Below are 27048 nucleotides of genomic sequence, written 5' to 3' on the forward strand. Positions count from 1 at the left end.
ATGGCAGCTATATGCTTTAATAGTCCGATGTCAGAAAAATTTTCGGAGATTATATCTTTGTATCAGTTTGTAGTTTAGGATGAGTTTCAGGCAGGTATCTTATCAAATAAAAAAGTTTTCATACAAGGGATTGAGTTCGATCAATCAGTTTGTATGGCAGCTATATGATATAGTGAACCGATCTTCAGAATTTTTTCGGAGATCGTAACTCTGCCTTGGAAAATAACCCACACTAAATTTCGTGAAGATATCTTATCAAATAAGAACGTTTTCTATACAAGGACTTGAGTACGATCGATCAGTTTGTATGGCAGCTATATGCTATAGTAGGCCAATATCGGCAGTTTCCACAAATAAAAAGCTTCTTAAGGTAAAAAGCACGTATGCAAAATTTCATATCAATAACTCAAAAACTGTGAACAATTTCGCGTATTATAAACAGACATACAAACATGTCTAAATCGACTCAGCTCGTGAAGCGTTATATGGTATATCATACATATGTACTATATATTTTATAGGCTCTCCGACGTTTATCCGTCTCCGTCTATTTACCACAAACTTCGTGACAAACTTAAAATTCTACGTTTAGGGTATAAAAACAGCAACAAGCCGCAATCGGTAGCGCAAAGGACACGCTGCTGTAATGTAAGACGACAGCTTCGAACGAAAAGTGTAACAGCCCAGCCAATGTACTTGTACTATATGTATAGCGTGCGCAACAAGGTAGTGAGGCAGTGAAGCGGCGCGCCGCATGCGGGTAACAAAAGACAGAAATTGTAACCTTTTTGGAGGATATGACATTGCAACCGCAGCTTCCGAAACCCATAAGTGTCACTTGCATGTTGCAAATACCAAATGTCGTCGGCTAGTGCACCAGTCGGGTCCGGTAGGAAATCAGTGAGATTGAAAAGTTTTAATAAAATCGTAAATTAATGTTTCGATTAAGAAGAAGAATGTTTCGATTAACTCTGGATAACACTGTAGATCTTCTTTCTAAAGAGCCAACTAAGCTATCATTTTGAAGTTTCACGAGGTCATTCTCAATAGTCAATAGAGAAGCTATTACTTTCCAAAATTTTTACTAACTATTTAAAAAGCTTACATAAAAGAACAGATTATGTGCCATTAATCTTTGTTTAAATTTTATATTCAGTCTTCAGTTGAGCTTTCACCGAGTTTTTATTCAGCTTTCACCGAATTTTCATTGCTGTTTAAGGTACTGCTTAAAATTTTATAGATCTGTTCATAATTTTACACTCCGATTTCGCTGAGCTTTCACTAAGCTTTCTCCGAATATTCGTGGAGCTTTCACCAAGATTTCGAAGTTATTTAATACACTTTTTAAAACCGCATATAGCTTCTCTTAATTTTACAATCAGCTTTCGACGAGCTTTTATTGAGCTTTTAACGAGTTTTTATTTATTTTACTTTTATTATTTTTTATGTTTTTTTGTTTTAAATTCAATATTCAATGAAAGTTCCGATTTTTCGTTAAGCTTCCACCCAGCTTTCATTGCTGTTTAATGTACCCCAATTTTACTTTCAGCTTTCGCTAAACTTTCACTGCATATTCGTTGATCATTCACTACAATGTCATTATAATTCAGTATACTTTCTAAAGCTGCACAGAGATTTTCTTAATTTTACACGAGCTTAATTTTTAATTAATTTTTTTAGCGAGCTTTCATTGCGCTTTCGCCAAGTTTTTATTGATTTTTATGTACTTAAAAAATTCCATAGAGCTTTTCTTACTTTGAAACTCAGTTTTGGACAAACTTTCAATAAGCTTTCACTGAATTTACATTAATAATTGCGCATTAACACAAACAACATTTTATATCCAAACATAAATTGAGCTCTCTCTAAGCTGTCGTCGAGTTTTAATTTAACTTTTACTTAGATTTTATGGCAGTTTAATGTACTTTATACATTTTTAAAAGGATTTTATTATTTTTATATTCGGCTTTGGCCGAGCTTTCACATTCACTCTTAATTTTAACGTACTTTTCTTGATTCTACACCTAATTTTTGATACTAAAACCTTCAATTAAGCTTTCACTGAACTCATTACGACATGTTTCATAATTCCAAGTGAAAGCTTTCATTTTCCCTCTTAATTGCATAGCACTATTTATTGAACTCATCACAATACGCTTCATAATGCCGAGCTTTCATTGAGCTTTCACTTTTAATTTCATAGCAGTATTCTTGATTCTGCACCCAACCTTCAATTAAGCTTTCACTAAACTTATGAAGATACGTTTCTCAATACCGTACTAAATATTTTAAAAATATTTGTCAATGTTAATTTTTTCCTACAGAGCTGCTCAATTATAAGTTGCCTTCAATTATACAAGTATATGCATTTAGTTGCTTATAAGTTTTCACCTATCCACCGTGATTTGTTTATGGCAATTTGCATGTTCTTTTTCCCTTTAAGCAAACAGAGCATACCTACAAACACATTAGTAGGTACATATGTATGCATATTTGTCTGTATGTTTGTGAGTGTATGCATTTCAATGTCAACTGTCTCAATTCGAGGTAGGAAATTTCTTCGTGCGGAACTTGAAATGAAAATAAGAAGAAGAAATAATGTTGGTTTGTAACTTACCGGGTTACACGCTGAACCTACCCACATGCAGATATACAGTAAATGTGAGTATATATGTATATATGTAATTGTTTACACCATTTACCCTGATATGTATATACATACATATGTATATCAAGCACTGGTTAATTTAAATGAGGTGTCGAATGTTTTGTGGCTTTTCCTTTTGTATTCATGTACAAAATCAACTTCTAAATGTGAATATATATGTACATGTATGTATGTTTGTGCATAACACACTTAAAGGAAGACCGAGCACCGACCGAGAAGTCTTAAAGCAAGAAGTTTTCGCAAGCAAATTATTTAACTTTCTTTTAAGAATTGAAGATTTCTATTACTGAAGGCAATGAAGTGAAGCACTTTGTTATTGTTGTTATTATTGTAACGATATCGTACCTAATTTTTGGCATTCATTTGATTTCTGTTTTATCTTCGGAAACAAAAAGTGACCTCTAAATGTCAAAAATATTTGTTTACAATGGTAAGCCACAGGTTTCAGAGCTACCACCAGAGTTTAGTTGTTGTTACTGTTTAAATATTACCATACAAATTTTGGAGCATAACTCTAGTTTTACGAGGTGTTTCTAGAACAAATACCAGATGCCAGTCTAGAGCGCCTGAATCTATGCCGTTAGCAATAATTGGACCCTCTGAGTCTAAAGCTAAATAGCTTAACTAAGCATGCGAAGCGTCGCAGGATTTTATGTTTTAACTGAGTAGTTTCAGATCATACTTCTAGGGCCGTTAGAACTACGGGGTATTCCTCACTAAAATGCATATTTTCTCGAACACATTCTTTTGCGGTATGGGTTTTCAAACGTGGGTACAAACTTGATGACTTCTTGTTCGAACCCAGTCTTTTATACCTTGGCAGTTTACTATCAGTTGTAGACTTCAGATATTTTAAGTGAACTTGGAATTTTGAGATATTTTGTTAGAACTAACTTCGGCTACCACAAGTAGCTGACTTTTAAGTGCTAACATTTCGTGGAAAAGGTCCAACAGTATACAATATCGTAGTTTAGATAGCTAATCTTTCTGGAGGACGAAAAGTTTAGGGTATTGAGAGAGATCAACATAAGAGATCATAACTTGAAAAGCTGTGATCTGTTGTGATTTCCAAAGCTCTTAGACATGTATCAACAGACTCTTAAATATATAAATGCAGCGCTTTGACACTGACACAAATTTGTTAAGGCCGCTAATATGCTGTGAAAAAAGTGTCTGGATGATTTCACATCGCTTTTTCTCCATATCTTCTTTTGGCCGTAAATGGCAAGTATAGTCGTCCGTATAAGTTTGGCAATTTCTGTCCGTCAAGATATGTTTCAAAAGCATGTGAGTCTATTATACAATGTCCATTCAGAATACCTACCGTGGCGGGAAGATAAACTTTATAAAGAGCAAGTAGTTCAGAGGGCTTCGTGTGTTCCACTTTCGGACAAATGGATCTCACGACCGCTCAAGTAGATTGCAAGATTTCAAGGCCAGTATAGACCATCTGTCTGTAGGAAGCTAGAGTTGTTGGAAAACACTTGATAGAAGACCCTCTTTCCCAGCTTTCCTTTAAACTTCGATTCGTCCGTAATAAATACTTATTGTACCTTTTCTATGGCGGCTTTGCTAGAGTGCAGAGAAGGAACCCATCGGCGATGATTCGAAACTAGTTTTACTTTACTATGCTTTACTTTAAGCAATTTACAGGTGTAGAAACAGATATCTCTGAAAATATTAACCGAAACTATTTTATGGAAGTATTTAAAACCGAGATGGTGGTCGCCACTAATTTAGGAACTGGTCTATGTCGAAAAGCTTGAGTTGAATGAGCTTTCAACTCATTTATTTAAATTTTTTTTTATGGGAATGCTTACCCCTGCCCATGTTTCATGACACTGAAGGAACTCTCCCTCTAGTAAAGCATAGTTCTTTACAGATAAAGTTAGAGAAAGTTTAACACAGACAAGACAAGTTCATAATGAATAAAATTCTCTAGCCAGTCGATGTTGCTATAACCGTATTTCATGTTGTTGATGGTAGTTGGGTGCACGTTGCTTCGAATATACTGTCATGGGAATACCAAGTCGTCATGGACAACTGGCCATGTTACTTCGGCCTTACAACAAGACTCGGATCAGGCTATTTGGTCGATTCTACGATGTATTTATTGCCATATCCTATACTGAAATACTTCGAATACGAAAGCCTAACATCTCTTTGTAGTGTCTTTATTGAAAACATTTGTTTGTAAAATAAACGTTTTTTTTTGGTGCGTCTGGGTGTCCACTTTTTTGACTCAATGAATCATAATGTCATGAGAGTTCTTAACCTTATCTATCCTAACATTTTTTGTTTGAATTGTATAGCCTAATACCTCTATTTTAATATATTTGAAAATCGCTTTCTCTCTCCTTCAATAGAGCAATACATTCAGTTTTCTATCATTTTTTTAATCTTCCGCAGTATCAGCAATTATGTAACCTCCACCGTAGGGAATCTACGAAAGCCGCTTTATAAGTTTTACTAAGCGAAATCGCAATTGATTTCAACAAATTGGCAACATCTGCCGATTGAGTGAATATAACAATAAATCTGTGGCGGACAATGAGCGCATAAATGCTTGATAACTGCCTACTTGACAGCGTGGAGTTTGGATAAAAGAAAACAACATAATAATAATATTAATAGAGATACATATGTGAATGGGTGTATGTGCAGATAAGCCTTTACAGAATATGTAACATCTTAACAGCTAAGTCGCAGATTCAATTGGCGACCTCAGCACGTAATCCGCCAACTCTTTTCTTCCTTTCTTCATTGACTTCAATATGTCGTACATTTTTTAAGCCATTCAAAGGTGCCAATAGCAGATGAGAAGAAGAGGAGCGCGAACGTTCGAACACGCAACTTGCATTGCCTCCAGTCTATGTACTTCGCGCGAGCACATCCCGGGCGTATGTAGTTCTGGCTGCCGCGCAGATTAACGCTATGATAGATACGCGGCCGTGCCGCCTCCTTTGTCCTTTTGCGCGCCACTCAATGTAAGACGGTGTTGAAAGGATATTACCAATGCTTGTTCTTTCATATTTCTTCTCTTTGAATGTTTTTTTTGCTCTCATTTCATTTATCATTTAATTTGCTATCACTGCGCTGACGCGGTAAATGTCGCTGTGAGTGTCTCAGTTCAGGCCACTACAACCACAATTGGCGGCGCGACCTTCAGTTATTAAATCCGCTGTCTACAAATTGACGCTTCCTCAGTGCTTGTAGATGGAGGCGCGTATGTGGACTTATAAAGGGTTATCCATTTGAATCTAAAGCAAAAAAAAAATTCATACTATTAAGCACTATAAAGTTCCAAGCTCTAGTGAATATCTTCTCACTTCGTCCGGTACCTAGAGCGCTGTACCAAAGTTTTTCCGGAAAGTAATAGGATTGATTTTCTTCCGCCGCGACTGTACTTCGGAGTGTAGGCGCACCGACTGGATTCGGTAGAGGGCGACGCTTACTGTCTTTTTTGACATCAAAGGCATCGTCCACCCATTAGTTCCTCCTGGACAAACCGTCAACGCCAAGTTTTGCGTGGACGACCTCAAAAGACTCAAACGAAGGGTCAATTTGATCCGGCTAGACATCGCAGCCGATTGGAAGTTGCACTACGACAACGTCCCGTCTCATACCGCTTTTCTTGTGAACACCTATCTAACCAAGGCTGGCATCCCAATGCTTCCGCAGCCGCCCTCCAACCCAGATGTGGATTTTTTTGTTTTCTTGCCTGAAAAGGCCGATGAAAGGCAAGCATTTTGAGACGACAGAGGAGATTCAAGCAACATGCACCTAGGCTCTCAAGTCTATTCAGGAGAATGCCTTACATAACGCCTTCAATGCTTGGAAATTGGCAGCGCTGCAGAAGCAGTATATTTTGAAAGTTTTTAAAGAATTTCGTCCAAGTCATATCACAAAAAGAGGTTAGTTTTACATGACGAGCGTTCGTAAGTAGGAGATCTATGGTAGTTTTATAAAAATTAAGGATCTCAAAGCTTGAAATCTAGACCAGATTTAATATTTGGTATCGCTATTCGAAGTTATGAAGTCGGTTCATGAAAGGAGGTAAGACCAGATAGTACATTCAAAAGTGCGGTCCTACGCTCCATTTACTCAACTAATTTGGTATGGATTCCGTCTTTTGTGAGAAATTTGGTTTCCATTTATAAGGAAAAATTCTTAAGAGAGAAATTCAGTTTTTTAATTAAGTTTGTGCAAGACGACGGGGAACGTAGTGGAATACAGAAATAGAGGTTTCAGCACGGGTTTATATGTCATGAGATAAAAATTCGGAGAACGTCGTGGGAACCTGAAATAGGGGTCTCAATAGAGTAATAGAGTATTCGATAATTGAATCGAATGTTTTGCTAAAGTTCAGCCATGACTTGGAATTCCGGAGAACCTTGTGGAATCAAGAAATATTGATCTCGTTGAAAAATGCATACAATAAATCTAATATTACAAATCCGCAATACCGCAGGCACAAAACGAATAACACTGTACTTACATATGTCTTCACACATGTAGGACCCTTTAACAGAGTTGTTGCGTGAGTGAGCGTGCAATTTGCCGCGCTTGCTGCCATTCAATTTAGGATTTACGCGGAACCCTGCCACTGCCACAAACGAAATCGAATCGATCAAAGAGATTATTTATTAACAACAACATTGAGGTAACCCATCACCTCAGTCGCACGTCCGCCTTTCTGTCCATCCGTCAGGTTCAATCAAGTTACCGCGCGGCATCAATGATGAAAGGCGCAGCAGCTTAGGCAGCCTACTGCAACACAACTCAGCGGCTCAATAATGCTCAACTTTGTGTCTTCTGCCCTTTGTGTGTTGTTGTAACGGTGAAATTAATAATTTTGTCATCTTGTTGTCAGCAACTGCTTTGCCATTGCGACTCAATTTCGATTTGTTGAAAAGAAAATCTTCGCTTAAATGGGCTAAGCTTTGTAAGGCGTCGGCTGTCGCCGCGACGGCAGCCTTTCTTCAATTTAATTGGCAAATCATATGTGTTGCGGATTAACTGTTTCACCCCATCAGCTGTTATCGCGCGGCTTAGCGGCATACAGACACACGCACACACACTCATAAACTCACCGATCGAATGATTGAGAAAAATTAATATGCGCTTAATCCGCTTGAATAGCTTCAGCCGCCCGAGCTCGCTTGTGGCAAATCCAATTTGCTCATCATTTAATTAGCTGCTGCCGCAATGTGGCCACCTCCCACCTCTAGGTCAATTCGCAGTAAGTCACACATACAAATTATGCCACAATTTCGTTCAACAGATACATGAGTTGTGCGACGACGCCATATTGCCAGTGTCCGGTCCAGCGCCGACCACGCACGCAACCATTGTCCTTTTGTGCGCCGCATTGTTTTGCTGTGCAACTGATAATCAACGACTCTGACCGCTCGTCGCTGGAGCTAAAGTAATTCATTAAAAAGTTAATTTTGGTTATCCTCTCTTGTTGGAGATGTCGGTATGAGTGATATGACTTTTGTAGTTTGGCCTCCTCGTTGCAGATTAAATTTATAGACAATACGAAGTTAAAAAGTCATTAAACTCGGTTTTTATATTTCAGGAAAAAATAATTCATGAATAATACAACTTCTGCCAAGTCGAACTAGTACTAGAACTAGTTTAAAGCAAATCCAGAAGAAATACTAAGCTAGCAATTAGGCAAAGAATTGTCTAAATCATTGGATGGTCATTACACAAGTAAAGCCGGAGAGGAATAGAAGGAATTTTTGATACCGAAGTAACCAATTAAAAAAACCATAAAGTCGGTTTGGAAAATTATTTTAAAGTACAAAATGTGTGAAAATACTCATAAATTCAGGACCAATTCACTTTTGCTCGATCTGACCACCTTTCGCCTTAACTATGGCCGTGAGACGGTCAAAAAACGAATCGCAAGCTGCCCGAATGCGACTTGCCGGTATTTTGGCCCACTCACGGACAATGGCTTTCTTCAGCATCTCGACAACGGTGTATTTTTTACCTCGGACTTTGCTCTCCAAAATGGCCCAGAGAGAATAATCCATTGGATTCGCATCTGCTGAATTCGAGTGCCATTGTGTGGTCGTAACGAAGTTCGGAACGTTGTTTTACAGCCATTCTTGGTTCACTCGCGCTTTGTGAGACGGTGCTGAGTCTTCTTGAAACGTCCATGGTTTGCGACCGAAATGTTTGTTTGCCCACGGCTTCAAAGCAGCCTCCAGAACACTTTCCCGACAATATGTCGCATTTACTTTGACACCAGGCTCGATGAAAGCAATTGGAGAGCGCCCATCTGCGTTGACAACGGGCCAAACCATTATTTGTGGCGGGTGCTGCCTCCTGGTGGCCAAGCGATGACTTAAATTCTCGTATGAACGGTCGGTCAAGTAAACCCTATCGTTTTGAGAGTTTACGAATTGCTTAATTGCAAAAATTGTTTCGTCAGAAAGCACAATGGTCGGAATTTGACCACATTCGGCCAAGCGAAGGAACTGCTCCGATCTCTCAAGTCTTACTTGTTGCTGCTTCGGTGTGAGATCATGGGCTTTTTGAAACTTGTAAGGCTTGACCTTGAGGTCATTTTTCAATATGCGTCGGATGCTGCTGTCGGAAATTTTCAGTTCTTTAGCCATTTGATTGGCACTTCGTCGTGGATTTGGCTCAAGTCGCTTCTTCACTTTCCGAACTATCTCACGTGACGTTGCAGTCTTTTGATGACCACCTCCATGGCGTTTTGCGATGCTACCAGTATCATTGTAACGAGTGATGGTGCGATAAACAAAAACTTTATTCACATTAAGGTGTTTGAGCTCACGAACAATTGCTGGCTGTGATTTTTCAGCTAAATATAAAGCAATCATACTATTACGTTTGAATTCCATCGCTGATCACTTTTTTTTGCGTTCACTTTTGGCAAAACGCTTTTGTACACTTGTGAACAGTACTCCGAACTGTCATTCAGCAAATTTATAAACAGCTGACACAGCAGCGTCAGCGGTCTGAAGTTGGTTACACTTCGAGTGCCGGACCCTACGTAGGTACTACGAATTTTTAATTACATAAGTGTGTAAGTATATTGAGGAGCGAGTTAACTTGGAAGAGTGTCAAATAATTTATGACATAAGATTTAATATATTTTTTTAGCGAAATCTTCTTTGAAGAAATTGAAAAAAAAACGTTATTAGCTGGTATGATTGTATGGCGATAGATCAATCTATGAGGAGTTTATTGTAGTGACGGGTTTACTTGTATATTTTCGAGAGACGGCCTGACACTTAACTTTAGTGTTAGAAGTATTTTATATATTTTTTACTTAGAACGATATTTTCTGCTAACAAAGAGCTTATATATTTCTTTTGGAAGCAGTTTACTACTAAAACCGGAATGTTATGAAGAATTGAATTCTTTATGAGCAATAAATCATTTTTTAATTCTAATAATGTAATTAGCTGAGGAAATCAACTTTTAAATTAAGTACTTGGCTTTGTTTTTCATACAAACTCAATTTAGTTTGATAAAATGCATCTGATAGCGAAGTTCGCAGTTCAAGATAGTAAATGAAGAAGCAAAATTAGTATCAAGTCTCTCTTATATTTCACAAAGAGCGTTGACAGTTCGATCAAACTGAACCTCTATTTGGCATGAGAGCCAACTAATGTAAGCTAACCTAACATAATTGGCAAAAATTGGAATTAATTATATTATATTTTCTTAGATGTGCTGAAAATTAGTGAGTTTGGGTTTGCGTTTTTTCAAGGTTTTAGAAGAATTAGGGTCTCTGTAGTTTCTACATTAAATTAAATATATTTTTATTCATTTCGATACATTTTTTTCTTTTGCGATTAGTTCAATAGTTCAGGTGGATAGATTGACGATTTCACGACACACCTATGCCTTAAGGAGAACCATTTTGATTTCACTAATACTCCTTCTCGCTATTGTCTCTTCTCTGAACCACTCCTTGCTTCTGATGGAGTTCGTCAGTAGAAGAAGTTTAATTTTTGCAACCTCAGGAATGTTATTCAAGAGCCCTTGAGCGTTAGTTCCGATTCTTTTTCTGTACAGAGTCTTCTATTCGCATAGCATATGTTTTACTCTCTACTCTTCTTCTACCTCCTGACAGCTTCTCCAGGGTTTGTACGGAAAGTAATAGGACTCAGTCGATTAAACAAATTTATTGAACAAATCGTTACAATTCTTTAAAAACTTTCAAAATAGGCTCCTTCTGCGTAGATGCAGCGCTTCCCGCGCGATTTCCAAGCATTGAAAGCGTCACGGAAGGCATTCTTCGGAGTACTAGCTTTGAGAGCCGAGGTGCATGCTGCTTGAATTCTCTCTGTCGTCTCTAAATGCTTGCCTTTCATCGGCCTTTTCAGGCAATTGCTCTAAAATTATTAAGCATATTTTATATTAAATTCAAAATATTAACAAATAATTATGCTTCAATTTATGCAGCATTTATTACAAATTCTTCTTTACGCCAATACCAAAGTTATTGCCATCGCTCATTTTCATTTTTAATTAAAAAATTATTCTTATCAGTCATCAAACGTGCACAAACTCAGTTGCGTTTCAATATCTTTTGTGGTTGCGGAGACAAACAGATGCACATTAATATTTGTATATGTCTGTAGTGGCGGATGCACGTGAAAAAATTTCTACGTAGTATAAATCCTGCAGGAAAATAGAGTTGGTAACATTACGTGGTACATTTTGCTTTTACAATGACCAGTTGATGATATAAAACTGATTAGTCCTTTGACAACCAGACCACTACTAGTCCTAATAAAAATTTTGTTTTCGAAATTCAAATGTTTATGCCTAGGCCTATTTTTTCTTGTTGCAACCAATTTTCGTCCGTTGTTAACTACTCTGAAACTAGTCCCTAGAGGACTGAATTTTTTTTTCTAAATTCAATTGTATGCTAACTGGTCATGCAAACAAACAATTCGTATAATAGTCTTGGAACTAGTTTTGGTCTACTTACAACTAGTCTGCTACTAGTCCATATAATACTAGTAAAGTTTTTGCATTTAAATTCAAATTATTTCTAACTGCTTCCGCATAAGGGACATCATATTTTCGATTTGCAACTAGTTCAGGACTAGTTCTAATGCCTAGAATATTACTGTGGATTGGTACTTATAGTACCTCCTAAAGTGTAATTGGCATGTATGTATGTACATATATATGTATGTATATGGTAACTGATTCAGGATTAGGATATTACTACATATGTATATGTATGCTTGTATAATTAATCAATTTCGTATCTAGTAACAGACTAATCTTCATTGGACTAGTTCAGATAAAGCTTCAATAAAAATTTCAAATTGAGACATTTACTAGTTAAGAATTTTCGAGAAGTTGATGCAAAAAGTATTTACTTCGCAACAAGTATCAAACTAGTCTATATTGCACTAGTTCAGACAAAGTCACAAAATATTAAAACAATAATTAAAGATAAAAAAAAAATATTTTTTTTTTATAAACTGCTTTTAAAAATATTTTTAACCATATTACAACTAGTGCTGAACTACTCTTATTGATTCTAGTGCTAATTTTGTTACTTAGTCTTTCGTAGAAGTACTAAATGTGGAGACGTACATATGTATGTATATTTGGAATTTTCATTAAATTACTACCACAACTTACTTACTAGTTCCAAACTAGTACTTAAGTTACTAATCCAAGAAATTTCATTAAATTGAGGCAAATTTGTATGCAAGCATTTGTATGACGTCTTGTTACAAATTTTGTTTTTTTTTGTAACTAATATCAAACTAGTCTTAATGGTACTAGTTCTGACAAAGTTACTAAATATAAAAATGTTCATTAAAAATTAAAAAACTTTACTAAAAAAGTTCTTTTTGGTAAGAATTGGTTTGCTTACTAGTCCCCAACTAGCTCTTATGTTACTAGTTTAGGAAATGTCATTAAATTGAGGCTATTGCATGTGTAAGCATTTGTATATCTTGTTGTACAAATTTTGTCTTTTTTAGTAAGTATTATCAAATTAGTCTTAAAAAAATGATCATCAAAAACGACTTTGCTAGAAAAGTTTTTTTTGGTATGAATTGCCTTTCTTACTAGTCCTAAACAAGTTCTAATGTTACTAGTTTAAGAAACTTTATTTAATTGAGGCAATCAAATGCTTAAGTATTTGTTATAATTTGTTACAAATTTTGTTTTTTTTTAGTAACTAATGTCAAACTAGTCTTAATGGTACTATTTAAGAAAAAGTCACTATGTATGAAAAAAGTCACCGAATATAAAATTTACTGCATACGCAAAATTTTTCTCTAAAAATTGCTTTTAAGCTCTGTTTGGTATGAATTGCTTTTCTTACTAGTCCCAAACTACTTCTTGTGTTACTAGTTTTCGAAATTTGATTAAATTGAGGCAATTGTGTGTTTAAGCATTTTTTATAACTTTAGTTACAAATTTTGTGTTTCTTTCGTAACTAGTAGCAAACTAGTCTTAGTGGTACTAGTTCAGGCAACTTTCTAAATATGAAAAAAAGGCACCGAAATTAAAATTAACTGCAGATGCAAGGTTTAAAATTTAAAAATGGATTTTAAATACATATGTGAACACTTATTAAAACTAGTACGGAACTACACTTCTTGGTACTAGTACTGCTATTAATTTCGATACTTAGTTTTATAGCTCGTAATATATAGTAATAATAAAATATTGAATTATGCACATTTTTCTGCAGGGTGTCCTCTACAATATATATATGTTTGTATGTATGTATGTATGTATGTGTGTGTTATCTACATATTGACTTCGCCGCTTCTTCTGCAACGTGGCGCGCCCGTCAAATGTCATTCGCTACATAAATTAAGTATGTTAGCGAGTGTATGCACCAAAAGGAGTAACGTCAGGATAATGTAAAATATATTAATTTGCATTGGCATGTAAGTGTGTGTGTGTGTGTGTTTATGCATGTGCGTTTGTGCATGTGTTCACACATACAAGCGCTTTCTTTATGTTAAAACAAAAAGTTTCAATTAAATCGCAACGTTGTATATGACATTGCTGACAACAACAGTGGATTACAAAAAACCAGCTACAACAACAACAACAATAAATAGCGCATTAATGTTGAACGCGCTGTAATTAAATTTTTAATCAAAGTTATTTCCACAGGAATATTTACACACGTGCATGCATTAAGGCAATATATACGAAATAAAAGTCTATATGAACAAATATTATGTGTGAGCTTGTGTATGTGTGTGCATATGTAAATTGCAAGAAATATAAAATTTGCGCTTAAAGCACTAAATTGTTGCCGATTAATTTGCAAAACTATTTCAACGCAATATTTATACTCATATATGTGTGTTTATGTGTGGTATATGTATGTGTATGTGTGTTTTAGCGTTTGTTTGTTGTGTTCGTGTTGCTGCGTTCAATATGGCGGCCATTTCTGGTATGCCGGTCCATAATTTTTCGCACTCTCTGCCCCCACCGCTCGTTGCCATTAAACAACTAGCCACAAATCAACGTTAAGGCAGGCATCACTAACAGCTTTTACAACAAGAAATATTAACAACAACAACAAAATGCGAAATGGCTAACGGTTTTGACGTATTTCGAGCGCGTTGCTTGGGTCAAATGACATTTGCGTTAATTTATTTTACTAAAATACTATTCAGACACATATCAATATATGCATACAGAAATTTGTATATACAAGTATGTGCATACGTACATATGTATATACTATGTATGTCTAAAGTAGCGCATTCAGCTACTGAAAATCCATTACTTGATTATGTTGACGACTATTTTTATCACATTTCCTTAGTCTATTTCATCATTTCATTCATTTCCATAAGCTGCCTACAATTCTCCACTGATTTAATATTTATAGACAATTCAAGTTCTCTTCTAGCCTTGGTCGGTGAACCTAGTTTTTTTTTTCAAAATATATAAATGTTCATCTCAGGATGTAAAATAACTGAGTATTCATCCCACTTTTGGTATAAAATGTGCCGTTATAACCAATTATAACACTATTGAATACACCTTAGATAATTGCTTGGTCTATCATACTCAAAATAATACACTTCTAGTGTCTTAAATACATTACAACCACAAAAAATGTTAACTTCGGATGCCTTGAAGCTAGAATACCCTTCATAGGTGTATTTATTATAACTAAAAATGTTTTAAAAAATCGTTATCTTGATTTTGAGTGGTCAGTTTGTATGACAGCTATATGTTATAGTAGTTCGAGCTGAATAATATCTTCGGAGCATATAGCGCTGTTTATTAAAATGATCTGTGCTAAATTTCGTGAAGATATCTTGTCTTGGCGCCACGTAGCGAAAAGAAGAAACGACTGGCGCGCTGTTGTTAACTCGGCTATAATCGCTTAAGCAGTTTCTACGCCAATTAAGAAGAAGATCTTGTCACATGAAAAAGTTTTTTCTACAATGACTTGATTTTGAAGGATCAGTTTATATGGCAGCTATAGTGATTCGATCTGAAGAATATCCTCAGATATGATATTGCTGGTTATTACTATAAATTGCGCTAAATTTCGTGAAGATATCTTATCAATTGAAAAAGGTTTCCATATAAGGACTTGATTCTGAACGCTCAATTTGTATGGCAGCTATATGCTAGAGTGGTTCGATCTGAATGAGTTTTTTGGAGATAATAACGCTGCCTATTACAATAATATGTGCTAAATTTAGTGAAGATATCTTGTCAAATAAATAAGTTCCCCATACAAGGACTGGATTTTGATCTCCAGTTTGTATGGCAGCTATATGCTAAAGTAGTCCGGTCTCAACAATTTGTTGGTAGACTGTAGCTTTGTCTATTATAATAATCTGTGCCAAATTTTGTGAAGATAGCTTGTCAAATAAAAAAGTTTTCTATAAAAGGATTTGATTTTGTACGCTGAATTTGTATGGCAGCTATATGCAATAGTGGTCCGATATCTGTCGTGCCGACAAATAAGTAGCTTCTTGAAGTGAAGAGGTCGTATGTAAAATTTCAAACCACTAACCTTAATACAAGCACTAATTTCATCATATTTCATTTATAAGTATATAATATACATAGCTCTATAAGTGTGTATATACTGCTCTTAGAGCTACATATGTATGTACATACATATATATTTATACATATCTGTATATAACTCTGTCTGCGTTTGTGTATTTAGCATACAAGTGTCCAATATTAATACGTTTATAATTAATGGGCGCGTGCGCTTTACACACCGCCAACAATTTGCACGCCATCAGCAACATCAGCTCCACCGCCAACGTCAATACCACACTTCGTAGTTGCCCTCTGCACTGTGCTCAAACGAGTATTCCCATTATGCTTGCTGTATGCCTGTCGCTGGTGGAATTTATTTTGCGGATGACAGCAGCTGCCATCGCCATGCAATCAAATAAATACATACCCCACATACATACATATACATATATGCAGGAGTATATACAGCTATTCGCCACATATGCATAAATAAATAAAATACCACAAATGATGGGGTCACATCAGTATGACACTACAATCAGTTCTAAATGACTAATTAGTACCAGAGCTTGTAATATGTTAGACATTTTTTTGTACATTTTAGTTGATTGACATTCAAATTAAAAAATTCAACTGAGCCTTTTTGTAACTAGACCTGGACCAGTTAGTATGGTACCTATATAAATTGAGTTGCGTCATAGGTCATAGAAGTTTAGCTAACTATCACTTGCTTTCAAAAAAAGCAAGTTTCCATTTTGCAACTAGTTTTGGACTGGTCCTTGTTGGTCTTTTTACAGTAATTAGTACCTGAGTTGATTGTGAATTGTAATTCGTTAGAAATTTTTTTGACATATAAGTACATATGTATGTGGATTGACATTCAAACGAAAACAATTTCATCAACTGGTGTTTTTGTAACTAGACCTGGTCCAGTTAGTAAAGTAACTATATACATTGAGTTGCGTCCTTAAAGTTTCTCTAATTATCACTTGCTTTCAAAAAATCGTTTTTCCATTTTGCAACTAGTTATGGATTAGTCCTCATTGCCCTACTTACAGTAATTAGTACTTGAGTTGATTGAGAATTGTAATGCCCTAAAAATGTTGTTTTGAAATTTTTGTGGATTGACATACAAAAAAAATATATAACTGGTCTTTGACATTTAAAAAATATATACATATATGTATGTATGCATATAACTGGTCTTTTTGTGGCTAGTCCTGGACCAGTTAGTATGGTATCTATATAAATAGGGCTGAGTCATTGAAGTTTAGCTTATTATCACTAATTTTCAAAACAAATCGTTCTTCCATTTTGCAACTAGTTATGGACTAGTCGTCGTTGTCCTTTTTATGGTAATTTTACTAATTGGATCTTCTGAATTAGTATTTGTCTGATTTAATATTTTCGGAGCTAATAAAAGACAAGTGGCATAACTTAGTACGGAAAGAGCAAAGAGATAGCTTTAGTTGTATAGTATGCAGCTTTTGCAGCTTTCTGATCAATTTACTTCTTCGAAGATAAATTGATGAAAAACTACTGGGCTTACATTCATTATTATATAAACTATGAGACCGCCGAAAACTTTTAGTATTTCATGTATATCAACGAAAAATGCTTGCGATGGCGCTACGAAAGAAGAATCCATGCAATCTATACTCTAAGGGCGTTCTCCAAAACTTTGAGGCGAAAGTTACAATCAGATTTATATTTTTTGGAAACATCATGTGTGTCAGGTTATGAACTGAATATCTGTATCGAATAGTTCATTCGTTTCTTGTTTCGTAAACAATGAATGATCAAAAGGCATCATTCCAAAGGAAGCTCAAAGATCCACTATTTGCTCTGAATTACCATATAGCAACGACCAAAGTTCGCACAAAGCACCGTATCTCAATAAACTAGCTGGTTTATAACGTATACGGAAAAGGAAGTGATCAGAAAATGAATCATGATGTTCCAATACCTTTCACACTGAAGCTCGTTCTCATGGCGGAACGAAGAAAAGCATTTACGCCCTAGTAAACAACGAATGGACTCACGGCTTCATCCCAAAATAAGCTCTCAGATCCAACACTTGGTTCGAACATTACATAAGCCTCATTACAGCAGAGCTGTCTCTCTTCTTCTTAGACTTAATACTAAATAAATCCGGATTGCCATAAACGACCTTCGAGACCATGAGTGAAAGAACCGTGTCTTAGTAAACTAGCTGAGTTTTAAGAATTAATCAGAGAATGAGTGATGGTGTTCCAATAGCTTTTCCGCCTAAGTTTGAATACGTTATTTTAGCAAACTTTCACACGGAACGGCAGAATATTTTGTCAAAAAGATCCGACGCTCTGTTATCTATTTCTCGGATCTCCTGATGGAATGGTGTAACATTTTGTCTAAAAAGATCTGACTCTCTGTTAACTATTCATCGGATATCCTGATGGTATGGTGGTACATTTTGACAAAGAAGATCTGACGCTCTGTCTCTCAAACTCAAACTGCTCTACCTCAACATGTGTTAAGCTGACGAATTCGATAGTAGAGCTAACAAGCTCGCAGCCGCGAACTCTTGACCAAAAGGTTACGAAAGGAGTTTAGGATATAACGTAAATGGAAAACACATATATAGTATATGAAATCATTTCAAGTATCTGTTGAAGCTATGGTTTTCAACTCCATCCTTTGGATCTGAATCCGAACATTTTAAAAGCTCTAACTAAATACGTTAAGACGAGAGGTTTGGCCTACGAGTTGAAAGATTTAGATGGATATTGACTACGGGATTTGATTACCAAAAGCTGTGGTACTGTGACTTCGAGTATAAGGGACCAACTGCTAACAGAGATCAGCTCTATTTTTTGTGTTAAAAAACATCTATTTGTAGAACTGTTTCTTTGGAAATATTCTGCGCTTCTCGCTATCATCTGAAGATGTTTAAAAATTTGATAGTCAAGCCGCTAGGAATTGAAGCTTCGACTAATACCCAATGTAGCGTACACTTATCAGCGACTCATCTATAAATAATTGCTTCGCGGACACAAACAAATAACCTTTACGCGCCTGCGGTGGTGAATTGATGAACGGGGGGTGTGCTTATTGGCGGCTTTGCGCTTTGACCAACCAGCACGCCAGGAAGCGAGCCGGCCAGGCCAGCCTGTGACCCCAACCACACGAGACCAACAGCCTGCCCACAACAAGCAAGTAGGAGAATATGGACCACACCAGACGAGCGAGCGCAGACCACAAGCAACAATTGCGACCGCACTGCAGCCGAACATACGAATTGACGGCGACAATATGTGCTGTTGTTGATATTGCTATTGTCATTAATGCTGTTGTTATTGTTGTTGACGTTATTTGCATTGCTGATGATTATCATGATGAACATCAACCCTCCAAAGGCGGTGCAATAAATTATAGAAATTTTAAATTAATCTTTCGTTGGGCATGCAACCCTGTGCGGCTGATATGCAGTGTCTTTGTGTGTGTGTGTGTGTTGCTGCGCGTTGGCAATTTTCAAAATGCCAAAATTTATTTTGATTATTATTATTTTTATTTACATTTATTTACAGCGATTCATCATCGGCATTTAATTAAAATTTCACACGCACGCCTGGAGAGCTGGTACCGTTAGCGGCGCAAAAGCGATAAATAACCTGTGAAAATGCGTTTGGAAAATGCCATTGGAAAATACTATTAAATGCCAGTATTGTAGTTATTTAATCTTTTCGACATTTCACCAAAATTTTCGCAAAATCATAACGGTTCCCACGATCTGCTGTATCGGCCAAGTGTCGAGATTTTGGGAAATTTCCCAAAAAACACCACTACCCAGGTGGCATACACAGCAAGTGGCCACAGCTGTACTCCTGGGAACCTACAAAATTTGTGCCTCAAATAAAATTCGACTACTACAACAACAACAGCGTCAAAAAGTGCAATAAAGTGTCGCAGCTCGGCCAGCGCCCAGGTGTACGGGACGGTATGTAGGTGCCCCACGAAGAATTTCACACCTTCAAACAATAGCCGAGCACTTGGTGGCCCGCTCGGCATGACTCGGCTCGACAGTGCGACCGTGCAAGTGCTAGGGGACATTCATGCGCATATTGATTAATCACCGCACCGATCGATCAGTGGGACAGCAGTACCGAAACGAAATGACACGACACGATAATTGACAGCGGGCGAGCATTACTATATAGACGATTTGTATATCGTATATGTGTGTGTTTAATGGTATGAGTGTGCATGTGTGAAATGAAGGACACTTTTCCGTTTGTATGGAGCCCCTGCAGCTACAAAGCAATTTAGCACAACGACAACTTGGCTGTCATGCCAAGTCATTGGCAGTTGCATTGAGCCGAGCTCGAGCTGCCCGACGCGCACAGCCTGCAACGATTTGGCTGGCAAAGAGCACACATTGATATTTTTCTAAACATATTTTCCTGCAGACGTGACAGACAGGCAGGCGGTGAGAGAAAGGCGAAGTACGAAGAAGAAGTGGAAGAAGACTAAAAGGCAGCACAAAACAGTGGAAGAACAAGAAGAAGTAGTAAAAGCAAGCAGTATTAGCAGTATTTGTAGAGCAATCTGTATAATGCAACTCGTTGCGTTCGGCCTTCTTACTTCGTCTTAAGCGGCGCATCGGCTCGTACTTCACTTTGGCGGTCCTGACCGTCCACAGCCATCTTTTCCAACATTCCAACCCACCTTTATCGACTGCAACTCGTTGCGTTCGGCCTTCCTACTTCGTTCGTCGCAGCATGTGCTCGTACTTCACTTGGCTGTCCTGTTTGTCCACAGCCATGTCTTCCAGCATTCCAAGCCACCTTAATCGTGCTATTAGTGCCAGTAACACTTTTGAAGCGCTTTACCTGTGCAACGCAGCCTTGCTTACTACGGGCTTCCTGCTTCCTGCTTGCATACTTGCATATCTGCCTGGCAGTTCGTTGCTTGCCTTTCGGAGCGTCTTCGCACTTGCCCGCCTGCTTGTCTGCTTGTTCGCCAATCAGTTTAACCTTTTCACTCTTAGCCGCCCGCTTGTCTGCCTATCCGCTGACTATCCTGCACGCCTGCTGGTCCTTCTACTGCATGCACGCCCGCTTGTCTGCCTCACTGTCTCTTGGTCGCGCCGCTCCCGTTGTGCGCGCACCTGTGCACTTGTTTCGCTTCCGGGCGTTCCCCTTGCATCGTCTTCGGTTTTGCCAGTCGACAGCCTTCAGGTGTTCAAATTGCGCACCGCTGGCAGCAAGCGCTTCACACCACCACGCAGCGCGCCCGGTGCAATACGCATTAGTCACAAGGCCAACAGGAAGGACAAACCAACGACGTAACGACCAAAACGACGCTTCAATGATAAGGCAGTTTTCTTTCGCTATTTGCATAGTCTTTTTGATGTGCCACAACGAATTTGGTTGTGTTTGTGAGTGTGTGTGTTTGTGTAAATATACGTGTGTGTGTGTGTGCGCCGACTGACTGTGTCCTTTAGCTTCACACACGTGTATTTTCCATGCAAAACACTTGCACTCCAGTCGCTTTGTTGTAGGACATTTCTTGTGTTGTTGTTGTTGTTGTTCATGTCCTGCAGCAGTTTGACTAATATCACATGCTTGCCAAGTCCTTCTGTACCGCTGCCATGCACGGTCGGACTGTCATTAACGCGTGAAAACACATACACATACATAGTATTACATACATACATACACACATTTGTTTTTGTATTTGTTTGTGCAATCACAAATTGTGGAAAAAGGTCGCAGGAAGCAACCTGAAAAAGAGCGAAAAGTTCAAGTCATGTCATTAAAGCTGCACGTCTGTCTTCTCTCTGAGAGCGCGTGTGAGTGTGGGTATGTGGCAAGTGTTAGCGCGTCCTGCGTCATGGTCATGATAAACAGGATATTCATATTTTTATTCCAGCAAAAATTTGTTTTTTTATTTTATTATTATTTTTTATTTTCCTTAAAATCCTTTAAGGAATTTGCCGCGTCATTAAAGCGCTAAGTGGCTGTGGTCGCAATTGACAGCTGGCGAGCAGCGTGGTGCGTTATGGGTAAACGGGCAGGTGGCATGAGTTGCGCGTAAGGTTTTGGAAGACCAAAAAAAAATTCACTACTATAAACAACATTTTTTCCCCTGAGTTCGATTCGCTGTGACAATACCTTGGTTGAAACACCTGGGTGTATACTGTGTTTCGATGACACTAAGAAACTTTACTCGCGAGTTTTAATCAAAAATATTGGTTTCAGTGATCAGAGAAGAAGTTCCGAAAATAAAAACCCCATAATTTACGAATAAAAAATAATAGAACAAAGCCATATCCGGTCGAGGACGTTTCAATCAGGCCAGAATGCCACACTGATCCGAAAGAAGAACCAATCTCTACTACTTAATTCGTACGAGATTTACTTTCAATAGTTACCTAAAAATCAAAACTATACAAAAAATACTAGATACTAAAATTAACTCAGGCCAGCTTAACACCAACAACAATGTCAGTCGCGAAATCCAATACAGAATAATTCTTGTCAACAGGTGCTACTTCGGACTGAGTAAGCAATTGGGAATAAAGTCCTCTATCGGCGAACAAAGACCAAGTCACTCATTACTCCCTGCCAATTATATGGTGCAGAGGCATGGACGATGACAACATCTGACGCGTCGACGTTACGAGTTTCCGAGAGAAAAGTTCTCTGGACGATTTATGGTACTTTGTGAGTTGGCAGCGGTAAATATCGCATTCGAAGGAACGATGAGCTGTACGAGATATACGATGACATTGACACACTTCAGTTAATTAGGAAACAGCGGCTCCTCTGGTTAGGTCATGTCGTCCGAAAGGATGAAAAAACTCAATTTCTCTCAGGACTCTTATTGCCAACTTTGATAGGTGAAATGAAAGGTGTAAATCAGGCTTGTGCATTATAGAGTTTTGAACGCAGGGTCCATAAGTTGACAATCTAAAAACGAGTTGATCGAATTTAAAAGATAGATCGTACTAAACAAAAACTGATGCGGTAAAACTGTTTTACGTAAAACGGGTTAACTTGTTTATTTTCATAAAATTCTCAACTTTTACCAACCGCGCCCTTCAATAATATTAGGCGACTGAATTCATCGCCATACTCTTTTTTTGTTGAAACCCGCGCACTTGTTACCATTCTCGTTTTCTACTGGCCCTTTTCTCTTCTCGTAAAGTATGGAGGCCATGGTTCCCGTCTTATCGGACTAGGTGCCGCTAGAGGATCGGATAGCTCATTTCTTTTGATGTATTTATAGACAGGGATGGAATAATCTCCGTACATTCTGCTGAAGACGTATACTTTAGCCGGGAAAACGGTTAGAAATCTTGCTGCCATCTTTTCCGAGCCGTCTTATACTGCAGACGCCATTGGACTATTTCAGAAGCTCATATATGTATAACTAGGCTTCGCAACAAAGTCGACAGCACTCACAATTGAGGAAATTCTTTTGTCGTTCCTTTTTGGATGATACATGAGCCTATATCGATTTCAGGTATTCTCATTCTGAGAACCGCATCCCCCATCTTATATGGAGTGTACTAACTTGCTTTATATACAGTGCTCGGGTAACACCAGAATTAAAAGTATTGACAAATACTATTTCTTTGCCTAGAAACGTCATTAGTACCACTTCCACGTTCAAAAAATTTTGCTCAATGTCGATAACAAGACTATTTGGAGCAGTGTCCGTAGCTCTACCAGCTTTGTACCTGTGTTGTTGGATTTTATTCCGGAGCTGCTGTCTATGACCTTTGATAGGAAGGAAGTATAGGCAAATTGGCCTGTAAGATGCAGCCAGAGAGAAATCTATCGGTATAAAGATAATCATGCAGTTCTCCACTTTTTAAGAACATTAGCCTGCGGTAGGTTGTCCCGAATCAATTTTTTAAAGTACAATAGAATGTGTTCTACTCACTTTTGGAGTAGGGCTGCAAAAATTTTGGCAGCACCTGGCACTCTAAACTAGGTAGACGTGATTACCGATTAGTTGGTGAAGATACTTTTAGTCACTCTCCAATCCATTGAGCCTGGTCTAAAACCGGAGATATACTTGTAACTTGTTCATCAGAGACTGCATCAGAGAACAGCGCTTTTAACAGGGCTTTTGTCCTGTCTTCCAAAATGGTTGTATAAGCTTTGCCACTACAGTTCCTTAGACGAGATCACTATTTTCGTTTCAGATATGAAGGCTTTGCTAAATCGTAAGATTCACACTTTCGTTGAGTTGAAGTCAGCTGATCCGCATGCAGATCTCAATTTTAAAATATGAGATTATAGATCTACAAATCTACAATAAGCTCGATATTTAACAAACCATACGCCCATCTCTCTCGGCACTGTAAGTGTAAGTCAGGATATACATATATAGAATGATATAAAGGATATACGGTTTCGGCTGATCTAAAAAAGTTCTACGGGTCAAGTCGCACAGACACATACATTCTTGCCCCTCTTTCTAGGTACTAAGAGCTCTTTGGGAAAATAGAGCCGAAGTAGAGCCAGGCACAGTGAACCTTAAATGAATGTTTAGTTCCCGTGGAACTATCTTTTAGATAGTCTTCTACAGGAACCAACCATAATAGAAGCCAATGCTGCACTTAAGTTCTTCTATATCTCCACTCGTTCATCTTACTTTGAATCACGCATTTGCTCTGTAGAATCCTTCCGTCTGATTGTATCGATTTCACTTTTCAACGTGAGGCAGCGAAGTAGATTCCCACACACTGTCTTACATTCATATTTTTCATGCCTGCTTTCGTAGCATATGGAATAGTTAATGCTGCATTAGCATTGCGACACAACGCGCCCAACATGACGCAAACGAAAGTCTGTATTCAACAACCAACCGCCCGCTTGTCCGCTTCAAGGCTTGCAGCGTCTGACTTGGGGCACTCGCGCCTCATTGATTTTCACGCTGTCCCAACTAATGGTGTTGCCGCGTACGGCACACTCCTTCGCAAGCAGCTCAGAGTTGTTGTTGCCGCTCTCACCACTGGTAATTTGTTCTGCCTTCCACACCGACAGGAATCTATGTGTCCGGTTTTGGCGCGCCCAAGGCAATCGCCATGTGCAGCATCACCTAACATTACATTTTGTAGCTTCCTCTCAGTCCACTTGGGCATACCCACTCGCTAACGTCGACCGTCTGTCCGACGTTACGTTCGCCGTCCGTGCGTTATCAGTTTCCGCTACATGACGTTGCTGCTGTGCTTATTATTATTATATATTATTACCAGCGTGATTGTTGTTGTAGTTAATGTTGATGACTCGTTCGCACTATCAGCGCGAAGCTTGAGCCAACCCCAACGCCCGTCCGTTCGTCACCCTCTTCGAAAGCAGGGCGAACTAGACTCATGTCGAAGCGCTCGTTTCTTTATTGCTCTCGTCATGGTTGTTGTTGCTGTTGTTGTATTTTATGATGTATGATGATGTTGCTGGTATTGTCGCCTTTACAGCTGTCTACGCAGCAAGAATGTCCTTCACGTCAGCAACTCAACGCACCGCTTGGCTCTCTCCGCCCCTCCGCTCCAACGTTTGTCATATGTCACATGTGGCCACCACACGCTAATGCAGCACTTTCAGCGTGAGAGCTTCGGCATGTACATATGTATATGTGTGCATTTAGTGTGGTGTAAAAATATCCTCGTCCGCGTTGTTATCATCCGCTTGAGCTGCGCTACCCCCAAAACGGCACCCAAGCCATTAGCATTAAGCGTGCTACGTACCCCGTTGTCGTTGCGCTCGCCGTTGCCGTCGCCGTCGCCTTCGGTGGCCACTGCATACGAGCAAGATGGACTTCCGGTTTCCTGTTTCCGTCTGTCGAAGTTCTTTCAATGTGGCACGCAGTGATTTTTTCCTTCCATCCCTTTTTGACTCGCCGTGCTGCCACGGCAGCTCCATTAATGGACGTTTTCTCGCAGCTTTTTACTCTCGGCGATACATCGACACGCATACCCATTTCTACAAGTGATTTCTGCATAAATTCCAACTGTGTTGGGCTGGTGGTGGGACGATTGCTGCAACGGATATGTGGACAGACGTGTGAATGAATGCATGGATAATGCGTATGTGTGTGCCTTTAATTCACTTTTTTTACGGACGACCAATCGATAATCGGTAGAAATTTTTATGGCAACTTTACAAGCAATAAAATCACTGATGAGGAATAATAAAATAAAAAAACTGTGGGGAACTAAAGAAGTTGTGCGCTTACTTTAAAGTGTTGGCGTGAAAGTTGTGAAATTACTGGAAAAGTTTATCAAAGTTCAGCAGACAAGACGCCGGTTGAGGACGCAGGTTAAATGTTGAGGTCGAGCTCGTCGGGTGTTTTATGTAATTGCTTTTTCGTCTGCTGTAGGGACGAAACTCAGGCGGCATGCAGAGTTTTAGAACTCAATATATTAAACTCTGCTTTCGAATGAGCCCTAACCGAGAGCTCTCATAATATTTACTAACTTAATGAAGCCTTGATCTTTTGAGACCCCCATTGAATATCGCTAGAATCGCTTTTTCATGGTTTCGTCAAATGGAACCAAAACTCATCAAAGGGAGGTAGTTACAAGATATTTTAATGATTTTGATGATTCACAGTCGAGCTTTTATGGAGAGTAACCGAAATATACCAAGAAAAATTCTGCGCGAGACCGCAGTCAAGGCTATGGACAACAAAATAGGAATAAAATTTTCTGGTTTTAACAAAAAAAACTTAGAGGAATACCCTTCAATATATCATAACTGATAAAAAAAGATATTGGAAGAGGCTCTGAACATGTGTATCATACGATCCATCCAGAAGCAGGCGAAAAATCGCACCTTTAGAGGATCCCCAAGAAAGCCAGGCTCATATCTGTTTTTTTGCGCATCCGGTATTATGGATCATCAGCCTTACAATTGTCTGAAAGTCTGAAAATATCATTCTTAGAGTATCCCCGAAGAAAACTAAACTCTTTCCTTGGACTTCTTCCTGATCTGTTTTTTAACATCAGACTTATGTCTGCCAGTAAGTTTTTATTCGACCGAATTGCCGCGATTTTCCTGAGCTTTTGTACGTAAAGTTCCCAAAAGAGCCTGGTCTGCATACGAGAAAAACTCAAAAAAATTTCTAATGATGTCAGATTATCTCCGGAGCGAATATTTTGAACTTGGACTTATAATTTAGATCGGCTTCGTCGGTCGACGAGGATCTCTGGCATGGATTCCATTTGACTTGTTTTGCACGAGCTGCCAAAACAGATTTAAGTTTTCTCAATCCTTCGAATTTAAAGGTCTCACCGAAGAAAGAAGAAGCAGAAGAGACTAAACACTTACCGTTAATGAGAGAGCTGACGAGATGAACTTAACTGTTGTTATCGTTAACGG

The sequence above is a fragment of the Bactrocera tryoni genome, chromosome 2 (assembly GCF_016617805.1).
Source record: "Bactrocera tryoni isolate S06 chromosome 2, CSIRO_BtryS06_freeze2, whole genome shotgun sequence".
Classification (NCBI taxonomy): domain Eukaryota; kingdom Metazoa; phylum Arthropoda; class Insecta; order Diptera; family Tephritidae; genus Bactrocera; species Bactrocera tryoni.